Source organism: Rhinolophus sinicus, chromosome 15 (genome assembly GCF_057876585.1).
Source record: "Rhinolophus sinicus isolate RSI-liver-muscle chromosome 15, RSI-T2T, whole genome shotgun sequence".
Taxonomy (NCBI): Eukaryota; Metazoa; Chordata; class Mammalia; order Chiroptera; family Rhinolophidae; genus Rhinolophus; species Rhinolophus sinicus.
Genome location: NC_142515.1, coordinates 39,628,018 through 39,648,121, shown reverse-complemented (window position 1 = coordinate 39,648,121; position 20,104 = coordinate 39,628,018). Strand labels below are relative to the sequence as shown.

At 36.7% G+C, this 20,104-nt stretch overlaps 2 protein-coding genes across 3 annotated transcripts in view; one reads left to right on the top strand and one right to left on the bottom strand.

Moving 5' to 3' along the window:
* Window positions 1-20,104, top strand: part of LOC109447443 (uncharacterized) — a 174,912-nt gene that overhangs the window by 59,420 nt on the left and 95,388 nt on the right. The gene's annotated exons all lie outside the window — the stretch shown is intronic.
* The window catches only part of PHYHIPL (phytanoyl-CoA 2-hydroxylase interacting protein like), a 128,093-nt gene that overhangs the window by 107,744 nt on the left and 245 nt on the right, over window positions 1-20,104 (bottom strand). The gene's annotated exons all lie outside the window — the stretch shown is intronic.

Below are 20,104 nucleotides of genomic sequence, written 5' to 3'. Positions count from 1 at the left end.
TTCCCCCAGTCTTGATATGAGTTCTTCTTTATATCCTTAGTTTAGGACTTACGTTTAGCTAGTCTTTAGATGGTTCTCCACGTTGATAGTTGTATAATTTAATTGTAATCTTAATGTGGTCATGAGAGGAGGCAAGCACAGCGTTTACCTACTCCACCACCTTGACCAGAACCCCCACGCTGTTTTCCATATTGGCTGCACCAATTTGCAACCCCACCTATAGTGCATGAGGGTTCACTTATCTCCACATCCTCACCAACACTTGTTATTTGTTGATATATTGATGATAGCCATTCTGACAGGTATGAGATAATATCTCATTGTGGTTTCAATTTGCATTTCTCTGATGATTAGTGATGTTGAGCATCCTTTGGTCATCTGGAAGTCCTCTTTGGAGAAATGTCTATTCATGTCCTCTGCCCATTTTTTAATTGGATTGTTTTTTTGTTTTGTTTTGTTTTTTTGTTTTTTTTGGTGTTGAGTTGTGTGAGTTCTTTATAAATTTTGGATATTAACCCCTTATCAGATATATCATTGGTAAATATCTTCTCCCATTCAGTAGATTGTCTTTTCGCATTTTTCTTTTTGATGGTTTCTTTGGCTGTGCAAAAACTTTTTAGTTTGATGTAGTCCCATTTGTTTGCTTTTTCTCGTTTCCCTTGCCCGAGGAGATATCTCAGAAAAAAATATTACTAAGAGCAATGTCAGAGTGTTTACTGCCTATATTTTCTTCTAGGGGTTTTATGTTTTCAGGTCTTACATTTAGGTCTTTAATCTATTTTGAGTTTGTTCTTATATATGGAGTAAAAAGGTGGTCCAGTTTCATTTTTTGCAGGCCTGTGCAGTTTTCCCAACACCATTTATTGAATAGACTGTCTTTACCCCATTGCATATTCTTGCTCCCTTTGTCATAGATTAAAAGTCTATATAGGTGTAGGTTTATTTCCGGGTGCTCTATTCTGTTCTATTGATCTACCGTGTTTCCCCAAAATAAGACCATGCCTTATATTAATTTTTGCTCCAAAAGATGCATTAGGTCTTATGTTCAGAGGTTGTTATTCTGAAAAATGATGCCAGGGCTTATTTTCCAGTGAGGTCTTATTTTCAGGGAAACATGATATGTGTCTGTTTTTATGCCAGTACCATGCTGGTTTAATTACTATGGCCTTGTAGTGTAGTTTGATATCAGATAGCATACCTCCAACTTTCTTCTTCTTTCTCAAGATTACCATGCCTATTTGGAGTCTTTTATAAAGGGTTTTAGAATTATTTGTTCTAGTTTTGTGAAAAATGCCATTGGTGTTTTGATTGGGGTTGCACTGAATCTATAGATTGCTTTGGGTAGTGTGGGCATCTTAACAATGTTAATTCTTCCTCTCTGTGAACATGCTATATACTCCCACTTATTTGTGAGTTAATAATAGTTTTAAAAGACCCATGTCAAACCTCTAGAGACAAAAACCAGAAAATGAGTCCTAGAAATAAAATCTAGATGAAATAGACATTATTAATAGGATTAATAATAGATTAAACATGGTAGGTGGTTAGAGAACTTGAAGACATCGTAGCATATACTACCCAAAATGAAACGCAGAGAGAAAAAAAAGACTAAAAACTTTTAGAAGAACATAAAAATCGGTAAACTGTGGGTTAACTTCCAGTGACTTAATGTATGTATACTTTGAGCTCCCAAAGGAAGGTGGGAACCAGACAAGAAAGTTGAAGAAATGATGTCCAATTTTTTTTTCAAATACGTGAAAACTATAAATCTTTATGAAGCTCAGATACCCCAAGAACAAGAAATGTAAAGAATACTACACCAAGGTCCATCATAACCAAATTGCCCAAAACCAGTGGTAACAAGGACATTTTATAAGCAGCCAGGGAAAAATGTAACATTAACTGTAGAGTAACAAAGATAAGGATATCATCAGATTTTTTTTTGGCCAAAAATAATGCAAGTGGAAACAAAGTGAAGCAACATTTTTAAAGCTCTGAAAGGGCAAAAAAACTCTGTCCATCTATACCCAGTAAAATAGCTTTCAAAAAAATAAATAGGCTTTTATTTAAATAAAGAAGGCTTTTCCCAACATCTAAAAGCTGAACGAATTTATTAATAGTTTTGTATCAATATTATAAGAAATGTTATAAGATGTCCTCAAGGCAAAAGGAAAATGATACCAGTTGGAAATTTGAATCTACTCAAAAGCAATAAAGATTCTTTTTTAATTTAAGTGTCTTTAAAATATAACAGACCACATAAGTAAAAATACTGACAATGGAATGTGGGTTTATAAGATACGTAGCAGTGAAATGTATGACAATGACAGCACAAAGACCAAGGGAGCAAAAATGGTAGTAAACTACTGTAAGGTCCCTATATCATCACTTGAAATGATACATTATCACTTGAAAGGACTTTGATAAGTTAAAGATGGAGGCTATAAATCCTAAAATATCCCCCAAAATGACAGAACAAAGAGTTATAGCTAATCAGCTAACAAAGAAGATAAAATGGAATCACACAAAAAATAGTTTATCCAAAAGAAGGTGGAAAAAAGAGGAACAGGGAAGCAAAGAGCATATAGGACAAAGGGAAATCAAATAGGAGGCTGATTTAAATCTTGCCATATTAATAGTCATGATATGTAAATAGTCTAAATACCCCACTTAAAACACACAGATTATCATGGAATAAAAAATTAAGACCCAAGTATGTAATACCCACACAAAACCCACTTCAAATATTAAGACAAATAAGTTGAAAGTAAAATGATGGAAAAAGATATGCCATGCTAACACTATCATGTAATGATAAAGGGATCATACATTGCTGGTGGGAATGTTAAATGGAACAATCCCTTGGAAAACAGTTTGGAAATTCAGATTTAAAACATACACTTGCCATATAACCTAGCCATTCTGCTCCTTGGTATTTATTTACCCAATAGAAATGCATATGTCCATATAAAGACTTGTATACAGATGTCCATAACAGCTGTATTTGTAACAGCCCCAAACTGAAATCAACCCAAGTATCCATAAATAGGTGAATGGCTAAACAAAATATAGTATATCTATGAAATGGCATAGTGTTTAACACTAAAAGGAATTAACTCTTGATGCATGCAACAATGTGGATGAATCTTAAAATGATCGCTCGATTTGAAAGACAGCAGACAAAACATATACTACATAATTCTGTTTATATAAAATTCTAGGAATTGTAAACTAATGTCTAGTGACAGAAAGCAGATAATTGGTTGCCAAGAGGTTGAGTAGGAGGGGTATTGTGGGCAGGGGTGGAAGGGAAGGATGACAACAGGGCACAAGTCTCTTGAGAGTGCTGTATATGTTCAATATCTTTATTGTGGTGATGAATTCATAGGTCATATTGTTTTTTCTTTATTCATTACAGGTATACAAAACAACATAATGATTAAACATTCATAGGTCATACTGAACTTGTGGACATATCTCCTATGTCAAAACTTATAAGATTGTATACTTTAAATATATGTAGCTTATTGTATATCAGTTATACCTCAATCAAGCTGTTCAGAAATAGGTGGAATACAATAGTATGCAGGGTACTCAGGATGCAAATGTTTTACCACTTTCTCCTCTCCATTTTAAACCTTAAACATTAGCACTAACTTGATAACTGTCTCAGAAACATGCAAATGCGCTAACTAGGGACCTTGATTGGACTCATAGTAACTGAATATATTATCCAAAAATTGTGATTATTATGTTGGCTTTAAGTATCTTTCTGTTGTAAAATTACAGTTGTAATTTTACATTACAATGAAATAAACTTATGATAACTTCACTCAAATAGCCCACCAAAGAAAAATTCAGACTTTCCTTTTGGCATGATTGCAAACACATATACAGACTCGCAGAGCTTGAAAGGACCTCAGAAATATCTGGCATGCTTTTACAGAAAGAGATTGAGTGTCAGAGGAAATGAGTGACCAGCTTGAAGTCGCACAATTAATTGAGACTAGAATTTATGTCTCCTGACTCCCTGAGTAGATCAGTATTTCAAAACTCAGGGGACTTGAATATAGAGGCTATTCAATACATATTTGTCAAACTCAGAATGAATATTTCAGATTGAACTGGTGAGCTTATATACTCCTGTTTTAAAATATACTGAGATATTATAAAAGAAAAAAACAAAATCTATACCTCCCACCTTTTTTACATGAACAATTTTCCATTTTTGGGAAGGCTCACAGTAGGAAGAGCATACAGTCTTCATCTCTTTTCATCCTGTCATTGTGTTTTTTTGTGTGTGTCTTTTTCAGTTTTATTGCACTTGATTTTTTGTCTATCTCTGTCTTTTTTATTAAATTTCTGATAATAACCTTTCCAGGGATTCTGGGAACATTCATTCAGTCTTCTCAAATTCTAAGCTATTCAAGGCATTAATTATGCATAATGACTACAAAAAAAGAAGAAAGAAAAGGAGGAGCACACAGCCGTTAAGCCATCAGAATGGGTGGGGGGAAATCTATGCATGTATCAATTAAAATTTGTATCAGTCATTAAGAAATCACAGTAAACAGATGCAGGCCAGTCGTGATTCTTGTCATGAATTCACACAGAAAATGTGTCAGCTCTTATTCTTCCTATTCCACACTGTTTTCTCTGACTACTCCATAAGCTTTGTCTAAAGAGCAAATGCTAATTCTTCGTGGCCCAATTTGAGTCTAAAATTTAATCTTCTGACATTTCCTGTATGTAGAGTTTTCAGAAATTCTGACATAGGGATTGAGAAATAGTAGGTGATAAAACAATGTTAAACTTTAAGGAAGTTGAATTGCAGGATAATACTATGTATTCTACAAAATAATTGGAACATCATTTATAATTATGATATAGCAGTGGTTCTCAAACTGGAGTACACAAAAGTTACAGGGTATTATTCCCTGACTCTTCTCCCAGATATTCTGATTCAGTAGATCAGGAGTGGAGCCCCACAATTTCCACTTTTTAACAAGTTTTACAAGAGATTTTGCTGCAAGTGGATTTAGGTTGATAAAACTTGCTCAACCTCTCTCCATTTTTGTTGCTAGTAAACCTTGGTTAAAATTCTAGTTCCACAATTTACTAGCTAGAAGGCCTTAGAAAAGTCATGTGACCTCTCTGTATCTCTTCTTTAAAATAAGAATAATGCAGGGTTTCTGGTGAGGATTAATAAAATAATGAATGTAAAGTGCCTGGTACGTAGTAGAAGCTTAACTAATGTGAGTTTCTTTTCCCCAAACATAACCATGTTCCTTCTCAATCTGAGCCTAAACTAGAATGTGTTTCTCCCTTAATTCTTAACCTCAGTGCAAAAACATTTCCACATATTTAAGTTGTAAAAAAAAAAAATCACATATCTCAATTCAAATGACTGGGTATCAGTCTCAGAAATATTTTTGCTATTTTTGAGTGACTAAGGCATGACGGAACATCGATGCATGCATATAATTAGCCATGGTACAAAAGCCAGCTGATATAAGATTTTGAAACTTGATTCAAGAAAGAAAGAAAAAAAAAGTAATTGCTTAAAAAGCCATCTCCCTGTTAGCACTGCACCACAAAACAGTGGGGAAAACATGCCAAGCTTGTACTTATACTAAAAAGGGCTAGAAATAAAAACTTACATGTTTAAATATTTAAAATTTATCTTTATCAAACTTATATAGCTACAAAGTTTTAAAAGTTAAATAGCGCTAGGTAGCTCATACTAAAAAAGACAGGTGTTCCCCCACCCCCAGCCACGTTATTAACCCCATTCTCCAGAGGCAACTACCTTCAGATACCTGTGTCTTCTGGCATTTATCTCCATGTTTTCAAGGATTCACTTTAGATTTAACGTCATTTAACTATTAAAGCTAATTCACTACTGGTTCAGGTCATGCACATAATTTTATTTCCTTTGCTGAACATAATTTTTGTTTTTCTCACTGTTATTCATTGCATCTTTTTAAAGAATTCACTTGGTTTTCTCTGTATTTACACTTAAGCCTTTCTACATCCTCCAGTAGCCAGCGTTTCAATAGAATTGCTCACAAATATAAACTGTCAGATAATTTCTCATTTCCATTTTTTTTCTAGCTACTTTCTTCCTAGAGTCAGTTTGGGCCTCCTCTTTCCATTTGAACTGGTTTCCTAGAAAGAAAACTGCACAGCTGTTGTTATCTTTTGTCATTCCCCTGTGTTGGATCCTGTAACCAGGGCCCCTGGTTTCTTTTTGTGGTCCTTTTTTTGTTTTGGTAAAAGCTAACTCATTTTTAATGGCCGGGTTTTAAGATCATCTCCAAAAGACCCCTGAAAAAACAATTGCTCCATTTATATTTTAGAGATACCCCAAAATAGAAAAGTAAACGAATTTACACATTGCTCTTAATATTGGCAACTGATTTGTTCTCCCCAAAGGCAAAATCAAAACCACCTGATAGAACATCCTAAAAACGGTGACAAGCTCTCCAGGTGAGAAAGCCAAATGGTGGGATATTATCAGTGGAGGCTTACAAATTCATATTTTTCCCTCAAGTTCTACAGTTTCTCTGATAGCTGATTGTTATCTGATTCTGGCAATTCACTGTAATTGAAAACCATGTACAAGCAACAAGGAAAAATCAATTCAGTGACCATGAAAAAAAGAAAAAATGAGCTACAGACTCACTGGGGAAGTTTAAATAGCTTCTCTGTAGGGTTGTATTATTGGTTTTTATTCTGAAGCATGAGCACTGAAGCACAAAAAAAAAGCCAGTAATTGGGGTCAGTATTCAAGCATATCCCCCCTAAAAAATGGATCTAAAGCTGATCAGCATATGATGTGCGGTGTCCTCTGTTAGAATAAAACTTTGGCTTCAAATAAGCATGTGATGCCTCTAACATTTCCATTAGGGAACGTTAATGAGTTTCTTTTGACTAAAGTGTTGCAGAGGTGTGATTCTCAGAAATGAAAGTCTAGATACCTCAAACTCCCTGTGTAAAATAAGATACTCTTGAAAGGAGACAAAATGTACATTAATTTCAATGCTTTTTTTCCCCCTGTATAAAAATCTTACATCCAATAGCAAAGAAGCAGTGTTGAAATGAGTAGAAATGAAATTACTGGTTCTTACTGAGAGGAGCACAGGAGTAGTCAAGGACTAATTTCAATACCATGTGCAAAGGAGGCCACAGGCTGCTAGACAGGAGATGAGGCCACGAGAGCTTTGCCCAGCTACTTCTGGGGAAGTTGTCCTTCCTGCATGACCCAGGAAAAGACCAACAAGGCCAAAGGAAACTGGCATTTTGAGAAACATTGACAAGTGGCCTGAAGATGAGTTCCTCAGAGGTTCCCTGCTTGTTCCCTCAAGTCCAGGGTGCAGCTGCAGATGTACCACACGTCCTTAAAGCTGTCACTTACCTCTTCTAAGTGTCAGTTTCTCATCCCCAGAGGATAATAACCAGGATGGTACTTTGCCCTGAACTTGAGCTGAAACCGGAACTCAGCAGGAAGCTCAGCAGGAAGTTCAGCAGGAAGCTCAGCAGGAAGCTCAGCAGGAAGTGCCACAGTTGGACTGTCCCTCCTACCTACAAAACAATGTGTGCCGAGCAATAGGGTTGTTCAGCAAATGTGTCCCTACGGATTGTTTCCCAAGGAGCACTATTTGCCGCTTTCATTCATTCACCCTTTATTTGACAATTGTTTTTATTGTTTACTATGTGAACAATAATGGTGAGCAAAATCAGATGCAGGCCCTGCCGTCATGGAGCTTGGAGCCCAGGATAGTGGTTCTCTTCCTGGCTGAATGTGAATCACCCGGGTTACTTTAACTAAACACTGATAACCGATGCACTTTAGACTGGGGATTGGGATTCTAATGTGCCCCAGAGTTGAGATCCAGTATGGGTCTAGGGGGAAAATAGCATTTATATAGGCTCTGTGGTAGGACATATAAGGAAATAAAAAAAATGTGAATGTGGCTGTGGGGAGATGGCATAGAGAGAGCAGCATGTGAGGTGAGGCCTGGCATTGGGAAAACAGGGATTGAAAAAAGTAAAACAGGTTTCTTCGCTCTAGGCTTTCTCACAATCTTCAGTAAGCTAATGTTTCGTGAATACCCAAGGGGGATGTTGTATACTGTATTCCAAAGTTACTTTTACACAGAGCTTATTGAGATAACTCATGTTTCTCATTTAGGAAATACTGCTTGTATAGTAGAATTGACGAGATCGGTAGGGAACGTTGAAGTTGAGTGGGTGGAATAATTTCGTTCCAGAAGTTCAGAAGATTGGTCATAAAGCTTCTAAAATCCAGAGATCTTCTTAGTTCCTGAAGGATTTTGACAGGGGACTCAAATTGGAATTAATGGTTGTTTACATAAATGGCATGTAATACTACACAGTAATATATTCAGTTTTATCAGTTGGCTCCTTACCACTTAAAAAAGTATGTAATGATTTATTCTGATTTCAAAAGGGGGGGCCTTTTGGAAATATTTCTAAATGTAAAAGGCCAAGTGTACTTGTAGGAGGAATTAGTAACATTTGTGCTTTGAGTTAGAACTGAGGCTAAGGATTACTAGTCTTTGGAGGGCAACCTGTGTTCTTAATCCACTGACTGTTTAATCCAAGAACTCAGTTAATGTTCACTCGACGAGAATTGCATTTTAGAGCATGAACTTCAGGAAAACTTATTTAGAGAGAAAAACATATGAAATTGACTATTATGAGTGTCTTCCTGTATAAACATGATTGCAAAGATTACTCACTGATTAACCTTTGCATATTAAATATGCTTAACTGGAATTTGAAAGTCATGAGCCTGTTTCATTCATATGGCTTTGAAAATCATTCGGTTCTATTTAAGTAGCTGAGTCATAAAACTGAAGGCAGGAACTTTTGAGGTATAAAAAAAGAAGACACATTCACTGTACTTCCTGGATGTTAATTGAATGGGTCCACTTTACTGCTGTTACACATTAGCCACTCCACACATTGGCTTTACTGATTCTTAAAAAAAAAAATTTAAAAAAAATAGAGTGCTTCTGAGAAGTTTCAGAATACAAATAACATGTCACGTAATCCTGTATCAATGAGGCAGTTATTAATAGAGAGGCTAAGAATTTACCTAATATTACATAGCTGGTAAATAGCCGAGCTAGGATTGGGATCTATGCCTGGCTAACTCTAGAGCCTAAGTTCATGCTAAAGGATAATTCTTAAGAAAAATAAAATGTACACGTGTCAAAGATTGTATTTAATTCATTAAATAAATGAGAAAACCAGTAAGGTGTTATAACCAGTTCAAAAGAGTATCCAAAGAACAGACATGATTCTAAATCAGGAATGTTGAAATGACTTTGCCAATGGACACCAAACTGACTGCCTCCACAGTGGAGGAGGCGAGTCTTTAAACTTCTCCTGGACATAATTTACTTGTATATCTATGGAATTATTTTACACTGCTATCACGTATCTGCACCTTAATAGTGTAAAATAGTTCAAAGGCAATGAAAGATTCAGAGACCCCATAGGGTGGAGTAACTCAGAAGGGTGTGCTTGAAACAATGCATACGAGTATATACTGTACTAAAACCTTGTTGGTGAAGAGAATTCACTTTATCTTTAATACAGAAAAATTGTGTGCTTCTTAAAAGTAGTGATGCCATCTTTCTAATACCTGTTTTATAGCTCTCAGAGCAGGGCTTACTAAACACATGTTGATGTTCATTTGACTAACTACTGGCCTCTGGAGTTTTGTTCTGTTTTATTTTTTATCTCTACAATGGGGATGACACTACCTACCTACCTGGCGCTGTGTGCAGGACACTGGCACAGGCGTCAGAACAGTGTCTCACACACAGTAAGCTCTCAGTGAGGGTTCGCTCTTCCTGTTCTATGTCCACTGGACCCTTTTGAAGAACTGTCATTTCACCTATTCTGATTGAATCTTCATCGATCCAGTGAGGGAAGTTCAGCAAGAATGATGATTAACCCCGTGAGTTGTCCACGTTGATTGCTTCTTTTCATTTCATTTCGGTTTTGTTTCTCAATAGATATAAAAATTTTTATACAGAGACCACATATCATCTTTGTAATAATACATTAAAATATTTTTAAAAGAAATTAGAAAAGTACAAAATCAAAGTTTGATGCTGGGGAAGAAAACTAATGAAAATGTGCATTCCACCTACTAAATAAGACTAAGCCTCCTGGAAGAATTGGTTTGGGAAAAAACCCTTGATGCTTCCTAGGTTTTCAGTGCTCATGTGCTGGGTTTTTGTTTGCTTGATTGTTGTTTTGTGTTTTTTTTTATGTGTGTTTATCTTCCTCTGACTCCGCAAAGGAAGAAAGCTGGTGCTGTCTTATATAAGTGGAGATACAGAATCTTTTCACCCTTCCTACGGTGAGCTGCCTAATGAACAGCTGACATTTTTTAAAGTACACACACCTTATCCCAAATTTCCAAATATTTGGCCATGAAATAAGGATAGCCACAAATACCTCTATAAGAGTAAACTCTGTTCAGAGTCACTATACTTCCAAATTTGGGCCAGAATCAGGGAACCAAATGCTGCTACTATTTAATCCAGATGGAGTTTCCCCTGATGGAAGCTGGTTCCCCCCAGCTAAGATGGCTAATTGCAAGCTCTATGTTGATTATTTTTCTCTCATTCAGACTATTTTGGAATCCTCAGCCCAGTTTGGAATCAATAATAACTCTTTGAATTCCTGCAAACATCCTGAGTATTATATTTACACTTCTGAAATATGAGGGAAATCGGAAGTGGAGGGGAAGTTTGCAGACAAAAGCAAACTCTAATTGCATGATAGAGGGGTTCTATGGCTGAAGGAGGTGATACAGAGATAGTGGACTCCAAAATTAGAGCTTCCAAATGTCATGCTCCCTATCTTTGGTCCAAATAAGGAGTCACAAATGAGAAAGAGGGTTAGTTATCATACAGTCATAAAAGTTGTAAACACAAACAAACACACACACGCACACACAACCAACCATGGTTTAAATTCCGCAGTATTATAATAAAACAAAAGAATCTGCATTCTTCAGTGATTTGTGCTTTTTGAAACATTTCCGAATGACTTACTATTGATCTCTAAAGTAAAAAAAGCCCAGTGAGGTAGCAGAGGAGATAGTCTTCTCTTTTGATAAAAGGAAAATATAGAATGAGAAAGGTCAGTTAGTGACAGAGAAAGAAACCAGAATATTCATACAGTGCACTATCTAATTAAATCTAGATGGGTTAATGTAGAGTCTAGAGAAGCAGTTCCTTTCCTTGAGTATTTTAAAGGGGAGTGATAAGTTTTGAGTATCAAACAAAATGAGAATCATCTCTTTCTTTACTATAAAATGTCAGACTCCTTCACGTAAGTATGTTAGTGCTCCTAACACATCAGTGCCACAGCTGCCCAAATCAAATCATTAAAAAAAAAAAAAAAAAAAGATACATAAAACTTCAGAGTACAAATAAACCTACTAAACCCCCACTGAGAAATAAAGTCATTTCCTTCATGGACTAAAGATGAGGTTTCCTCTGTGTAACAGTGTTACACGTGTGTAACAGTCATTCTGTGTAACAGTCATTCCGAGCAACTTAATCAGCTGGAGGGCAAACTGTGGAACTCAGGAGGCAAATGTCATCAAGGATATCCAAGAAAGTTCCAGGAATCACTGAGCATTAGATCTTGGGGGTCTAGTGCTCCAGTTCAAAATCCAGTCTACCTGAGTTCAAACCCCAGCTCTGCTGCTTAGTCGCCAGGGGATGTTAGGCAAATTGATAACCCTTTTCCAGCCTCAGGGCTTTATGCTTTCCTAAGCATTATAAGTGGGGATAGCAACATATCCTTCTCTGTAGGGGTGTGGTAGGATCAAATGAGATAAAACTCATAGTCCCAGGAGATACATAAAAACATTCAATACTTTGTATTCAGGGAATATTAATTTGAGCATCTCCTTAAACTAGATGTCACATATGAAATGCCCCCTTTTCTACAACCAGAGAGAAAAAAAAAATTTAAGCCAGGTATTTTATATAGCTCAAAGGCATTCTGTCCACTAAAGAGGAGTTGGGGCATAATTTAATTCATAAATATCAGATAAATACCTAAAGTGTATTAGAAAATAAAAAATAAACCCTCGTTGTGCATACTTTCTGTACCATAAAAGCTTGAAAAGTTCTTAGATGTAATATATAGGACACAATACAAAGAGGTACTACCAGACTTCATATTGGTTTACTGCCAAATAACTAGTGTTCACCAGTGTTTCTCAAAACTGGGATCCTTAAATCTTTGTATAGTCTTTGTATAGATGTATTATTATGGAAGATCCCTACTTAATTTTTGATCCATTTTTTTATGAAAATATTTTTAAATTAACATAATTATGTTCTGGATGATTTTGGTGATAACATGTAACTATTGCCTCAATGTTTCAGTGTTAAAGTTTATATTGGTAGTTGTGATTATGATTGTGTGGAGTCCAAGTTGTATTACTTTTATTTGTGCTTACTTGTCAAGAATTAACAAATACATAAATCATTTAAGCCAATTAAAATGCAAAGTGACTTCAGAATACTATATAAATAGTTGAAATAGAGTGAAGAATCTGAACTGTCACCTGGAACAAAATCATAACAGGAGCGCTCATCTGAAACAATGTAGGATGTTTTAGTGGGTTTCATATTCATGTTAAACAAAAAAAAGACCTATCACATAAAAATGATGCTGTTAATTTTATTGTATTTTTATTGAATTTGTAAATGTATTTTGATCCCATTGTTATATAAGTGCCATAAACTAAGAATTTATATAGATGAGTACATGTAAATTCACTTTCTAAATTCACTTCATGGTTCTCATAGAGATTTTTGTGGATTCTTTAGCACTTTTTACATAGATAAGAATGTCTTCTGCAAATAGTGTTATTTCTTCCATCCTAATCTGAATGCCTTTATTTCTTTTTATTGGCATATTGCATTGGCTGGGACCTACCGTACAATGTTGAATATGAGTGGTGAGTTTCATTTTGATGGGGATTGGCTATTACTCCTGGTATGAGTTTGCCTTTCCTTGCCTTGAGGTCCTCAGTCAACACCACTATCTGTAGGCTTAGAAACTGTTTGATCTATTGACCATATAACATTGCACAGACCAAGGGACCTATTTTAAAGCAAAGGAAGTACAGCAATAAGCACATACAATGGGATTTACTAGTCCTGTTTCATACTGCACCATCCTGGAAATGCCAGCCTGAAAGAGTGATGAACTACCTGTTATGGTGCCAGCTTGGAAATTATAACCCAACAAGGATGAGAAAGGAAGGGCCTGAAACCAGGATTACTCTAGCCAGCAAAACTATCACTTAAAATTAAAGGAGAGATAAAGAGCTTCCCAGACAAGAAAAAGCTAAAGGAGGTCATCAACACCAAACCATTATTACAAGAAATGTTAGAGGGACTCCTTCAACAAGAAGAAGGGGGGGGGGAGAGATCAAAATATGAATAAATGGCAATAACTGCATATCTATCGACAGTTACTTTAAATGTTAATGGATTAAATGATCCATTCAAAAGATAGAGTGGCTGAATGGATAAGAAAACAAGACGCTTACATATGCTGCCTACAAGAGACTCACTTCAGATCAAAAGACACACAGAGACTGGAAGTAAAGGGATGGGAAAAGATATTTCATAAAAATTGAAATTGAAAAAAAAACAAACCCTGTTGGGGTAGCAATATTTATACCAGACAAAATAGACCTCAAAAAAAAAAAAAAAAAAAAAGGCTATACCAAGAGTACCAAGATTCAAAGAAAGACCTACTAATCCCACTTCTGGATATTTATTCGAAGACACCCAAAACACTCCTTCGAAGGGACATGTACATCTACATGTTTGTTGCACTATTTACAATAGCCAAGATATGGAGGCAACCTAGGTGTCTATCAATGGATGAACTGATAAAAAAGAAGTGGCTCATACATACAATGGACTATTACTCAGCCATAAAAAAGAATGAAATCTTGCCATCTGCGACAACATTGATGGACCTGGAGGATATTATGCTGAGTGGAGTAAGTCAGACAGAGAAAGACAAATGCCACATGATTTCACTTATATGTAGAATCTAAAGAACAAAACAAACAGAAACAAACTCATAGATACAGATAACGTTTTTTATGGTTGCCAGCTGGGAAGGGGTTTAAGGGGGTGGGTAAAAATGGAGAAGGGGTTACAAAATAGCCAGGGGGATGTAAATCATAGCATAAGGAATATAGTCAATAATATTGTAGTGATTCTGTATGGTGTCGGATGGGTACTAGATTTATCGGGTGATCACTTCGTAAGTTATATAAATGTCTAATCACTGTTGTATGCCTGAAACTAATATAATATTGTATGTCAACTGTAATTGAGAAAAGTATTTTTAAAAAGTACCACGATAAGAACAGGCATTATTCCTTGTTATAGCTATATATAAAAAAGTTATATGTGGATTTTCTACATGCAGGGTGTCAGTGCCCCTAGCCCCTGTGTTGTTTGAGTTAATATTTGATTTCTATAGTATTCCCTTGGGGCAAAAACAAGATCACAGACTCTTTCCAAAGGATTTACTTCTTTCCATTCTCATAGACCAACAATTCCTCTCAACTAGATTACTGTAAAGGAGTCTTAATTGGCCTTCCCTCCACTGTTTGTAAATCCAGGTTAACCCCTTTGTTTGTTCCCTCAAGGGCAAAATGAGGATAATATGTTTTCCATAAGATAATACTGAGAATTAAATGAAATGGCATATATAAAGCACCTATGCACTATGTGTGTATCAAACACATAGTGGATGCTCAATAACAAGAATTTAAAACAAAATTAAAATGTCCATGCTCATGGAGTGAAATAATGGAGAGAGGCCTTTCACTCTTCCACACACTAGCATTTATGTTCGCATAACAATATATTTATATACGCCTGTATCTGAAATCGTGGGAATTTGCCAGACTGCAAACACAAGTTTTTAGCTCACAGGAGCCTGAAAATTACTACTCCACCTCTTTCTGACCTCTTCCATTCTCTGGGAAGTAATATATCTTGAACTAATGCAAACCCCCATCTTGAGTAGAGATATCCTTTTTCCAAGTCGTTTGGTCTCTGGGCAGCAAGAGTAACTAAGTGAATAAGAAAATAACTTCCTTTCCAGTCACTTCCAGAGACAATGGAAATATACTAACTGCTGAGACTTAGACAGCAATCTGTTCATCAGAAATTAAAAACTAGTATTGAGATTTGTCTTTTTGCGCTTCCCTCTCAGGCCAACCCTAAAAATAGCTACTATTTAATAGATGAGAAAGTTGAGGTTTAGAGAGGTTATGATTTGGTCCTGTAGACGTATATACATGGTTTGGAATAAATTCCAGGTTTCTCAGACTTGTACACAGACTGCTTCTTAGCAGCAATTAATTAGAAGGAAATGAAATAAGTTGATATATTTAATCCCCTCAGAAGTAATTGAGAATTGAGAGGAAGTTAAAGTTTTTCTCTGGACCAAATACAGTTCTTTGCCCTTTTTTTTTTTTTTTTTCCTTTAAGAATTGAAGACAATTGACTATCTTAAGAGCTCTCCCACCTCATGCTAAATTTTCTTTTGCGTCACTTTTAAGCGCAAGGTTTTTGGTTTTTTTGAGGAGTTTTTGCCTAAATTTTCTCTCCTCAGTGCTGATGTAGTTTTGTGTTATCCTAAATCTAGACTCTGATTGTTCAAATTAACATTTCCTGGCCCTGCCATAAGTTTGTCTCTTTCTTTTTCTCAGGGCAGACCGTATTTCTGGAAATCAGTTGCAATACAAACACACTTTATTTCTGGGATAAGCTACATGCTACTAAGGAATAATCAATAACAGTTAACATGAACTCTTAAAATACCTAACTAAACAGAGTATATAAACATTCAGAAAAGAAATTAATGCTTTCTGACTTTCTCCTCCAATCATGAGACATTTGCCCCATCTTTGCTTACCTTGGCAGCTAGTCAAGATCATTTTTCATTGGTATTTCACTCTGTAATATTTGTAACATGTTTGAAAAGTCACAGTTCTGTGCTCAGCTTTGTAATTAGATGACATGATGAAAATAACTTTTACTTGAGCCCAATTTTCTCTGCATAAAAATAACTATTTGAATCTTTTGATGTAATAAATTATAGGAAACTTGAGATAGGACCAAGTCTAAAATTGGATTCTGATTAGTGGTATCACAACCATCTTTTACATTGTATTCTTTCATTGTAAACTCACATGCTATATCATTATTAAGCTGAGGGATTCGGCAAATTTGGAAATTGCTTATTGATGACCAGTAGCACACAGTTATCATCTTACACACTAATTCATGTCCAATAATCACTCTGAGTCCCAAATAGCTGATTTATAAAGTCGAGGATTGGGGATCAAATTCTAAAGTTCCTCTCAAGCTTGCTATTTGCAGGTCTACTTACCTCAATTTCCATATCCAGATGTATAACACAATAGGTCACATGGAATTTGAAATTTGGGTCCTGGGCTTTTGAAAATTTCACATTTTCTAAATTTGTGTCAGAAGGAAAGACTCTTCACTCAGCTTACTGGACACATTACATGGTACTGGGGTTAAGATCTGAATCCATACTACGAAGCACTTTAACTTAATCCAACAATAACAGTAGTAAATGCTTTACATCTTCATAGGCCTGTAATTTACAAATTCAATTTGGGATGGCAAACTGAAATCCCTACAAAGCTGGTCAGGGGGCCTAAATGAATGAAGCTAGGTGGGGACTAATGTAAATAAGACAAGGCATGTGTGAGAGTTCATACATTGGAATGTTTGATGAAATTCAGCAATATAAAAGATAGCTCTTTTCTTTCTTTCTTTCTTTCTTTTTTTTTTCCTTTTCACTCAGATCCAAAGCTGTGAAATCTGAATGAGTAGCAAACCCCTCAATGGCTGGAAGGCTATCCGTAAAAGTCCCTGGGAAGAGGAATGACCCCAAAGAGTCAAGTTGTCTTTATTTCTTACAACCCCCTTCTGTGCACCAAGGATACCAGGGCTGCTAGGCCAGCCTTCATTATGAAAGTGCAAAAGAACTGGAACATTTCCTTGCTGAAGTACAAAGGCCCTTTGCCTCTTTTGTTGGCTCAGAAGCTTCAATCAGCCCCTGAGTTTCAAAGGTCCAACCCGCAGAGTTCCAACTGGGCTGGGATTAAGTAATGCCCTGGGTACTGAGTAGGGAAGCAAGTGTCTCTGCCCACTCAGTAACCCCAGGCTGATGAGCTCTTCCTGTGAAGGTGGAAACAGTGTTTTATGATTTGAGCCATCACAAGAGCTGTAGAGAACAGGGTGATGAAATACCACTTTACCCTTCACTTTCAAACAACTATTACTTGGCAGCCTTTGAAAGGACATAAACAACTGTTCTTGAGGACTTAACCAAAACCCAGTCTCCAGCATCACACATGCAGAGCAGGCGGCTTCCTTTGAAAGTTAAAAAATAAATAAATAAATGCCCAGCCATCCTAGCTGGTAGTTAAAGAGTCCGTGATAGGCAGATATATAAAAACCGAGTTAAGTGAAAGTAAAAGAGAAATGAGCCATGATAAAGGGGCATAGCAGCTCGGAAGAAAAGTCATAGAGGAAGGACTGGGGAGAGCAAAATCCGTTGTTTGTTACCCCCAGCTCTTAGCCAAGCCAGAGGAAAGATGAAAGATGATCAGCGTACAGAGAACCCACTGACTGTCATTTTTTTGTTACTCTCATCGTCGTTAAGAAACCAGATAAACTTTCTTTCTCCCTGTGAAGCTAAGAGGAGAGCAATTGTTTATAAAAGACAATTACAAAGAGGTACCTTAATGCCAGATGTAGTTCACTAACATCCCCTGGCATGGTGCCATTGCCAATCTCCACTCACATAAACTACTAAATCATTCTGTTAATTTTGTTAATCAATGACAGAAATATCTATTATCTCCTATAGGCAAGCCACTGTGCGAGGCACCGGTGATACAAAGATAAATGAAATGTTAACGTGCTCGAGTAGACCACGGTCTACTGGGTGAAACAAAATATTACAACAATGGTGATATAGGAAAGCGGGAAAACAGCCTTCAGACCCAGACAGAACTGGATTTTGAATCCGTGCCCTGCCACCTGTTTGCTAGCTTAGCTAGGTGACTCTGTTTTCTCACTTGTAAATGGAGATAACTGTCTATATAATTAGGGCACTTTTATGAACTAGAAATACCATTTTTCAAATAAAGGCAGTGTTCATTGGCTGTGCTGGATAATTTGTGTTTGTATATCTGGATCCACACTCTACTTCTCTCAGCCCTTTTCTGTGAACTAGGAGGCTGGCCTTTATAGGTTACGTATACAAATTATATCTTCCTCTACTTGTCCTTTGGTTTCTGGTTGGATTCAGCCAATTGGAGGCATTGGCAGTAGATTGGAAGGCATCAAGGGTATGAGGTTGGGGTCTGTATTTCCTAGGTTTCCTCCCTGTGGAGTTGCTGTGCCTATTTCTACCAAAGGCCACACAGCCTTCATAAGGTGAAGTACCTCCATCAGGTATTCTCTCTGAGTTGTGGTAACTGCCCCTTCTCTTTCCTCCCTCAGGCTCAGGGTTGTAACACTTTCTGAGGCTGGCAGTTTGCTTCCTCCAAACTCTGCCTATACCTTTGTTCTAGTACGCTGTCCTCAAACTGCCCAGTTGATGTGTGCCGTCTGTTTTCCTGATGAGACACTGATAAATACATGTCACTATTAGTGTAGATAGCAAGATGCTATGAGATCAGAGGAAGAACAAAAATATGAAACCATCCTGGAGGATGTCAGGGAGACTTCTTGGAGGAGGCAGTATCTAAAGGACTACCTGAACTTGATGAGCGTTAACAATATGAAAGAATCAGTAAGAGAACTTTCCAGACAGAGGAGTACCATATGTAAAGGCTCACAAACAAGAAGGTAAACACATTGTTGGGGAACTTCAAGTTTCTCCGCTCAGCTAGGGCTTAGAATAAGAGATGGAGGATGAAAGATGAGATGTGAAGTTGTGAATTTTGACCAGTTCACCAAAGACCATGTGTGACTTTTTTTCTATAGGCATTGAAATACTATTAAAGGATTCTAACTCGGGTTATAATGTGATCACATTGCATTTTAGAAAGTAATATAGAGAAGGGATTAGAAGGGGCACGAGACTAGAGACAGAAGTACCAAGTAAGCAATCCAAGTGACAAGTAAGGCAGCCAAAAAATGGCAGTGTCAGAAGAAATGGAGAAGATACTGTGAATTTATTAGCTATTAAGGAAATAAGTTACATATCATGCAGTGAGCAAATAATGTAAGGATGAGGGAGAAAAAGAATCATAGCCCCACCATCAATTTTAATATCTTTGTGTAATCCTGACTTTCTCTTGTATAAAATGACTTGTTTATCCTCGAGGGAACTTTGGAAAGCAGGAGGGTTTTAACATGGGCAACTGGATGACTTGTGTTGCACTTACACTTCAGAAAGAGGCAAATTAAATTTTAAGCCAATGGTGTGCTGGAGCTGCCTCTCACACGTGTGTGAAAAACGAATCAATTGCACACGTTTCTTCCTAGCTCTGAGTTCAGTGACATCACAGTGGTAGCTTGAAATTGGTCATGGGGGGAGTATTTACATCATAGAGATTGTCAAATACTACCAATCAGACTTTTGCCCCACCCCCTCATCCCCCAAAGAGCTGGTTATTAAACAATTACCAGCTGCATTGGTTAAAGCCATTTTAAAAAGAGAGGGATATCTCTGGTAGAACTGGCAGAAGTGAGGTGAGACTTGAGTCAAAAAACCTGTACCAAGAACTGACAGTCAAACCAGAACTGGAGGGCAAATTTTAGGATCTGAATGAAAGGCAGGTTACAAGATTCAATAGGACATCTATAAGGAGCAAGCCGAAGATGGATAAATACATTGGCACAGAGAGGAGAATCTGAAACATCGTAGGTAGCAGGTAATTGAGGTTGCTAGTCAGTAATGAGCAATCAAGATAAATCTCTAGGCCAGGAATCAGAAACCAGGA